We start from the raw sequence: 214 nt of genomic DNA, 5'->3' as shown, positions 1-214 counted from the left end.
GGCTCTTTCAGGTTTGTCTTTAACTTATTACGAACATTTTACAGGTCTGTCACAATAAGCAATAAATCAATTAATTGTATGATACCTTTAATCAAAATCAATAATTTCCATTTGCATAATTTCTCGTTTTTCTCTTTTCTCTCTTTCTACGAAAAAACATGCGTGACTAAAGTCTTCAGTCTGGTGTTTTGGTCTCAATCAGACCTTTTTTTAT

The sequence above is a fragment of the Poecilia reticulata genome, chromosome 6, assembly GCF_904066995.2.
Source record: "Poecilia reticulata chromosome 6, P_reticulata-male-v2, whole genome shotgun sequence".
NCBI classification, from domain to species: Eukaryota; Metazoa; Chordata; class Actinopteri; order Cyprinodontiformes; family Poeciliidae; genus Poecilia; species Poecilia reticulata.
Note: the sequence above shows the minus strand (reverse complement) of the source record.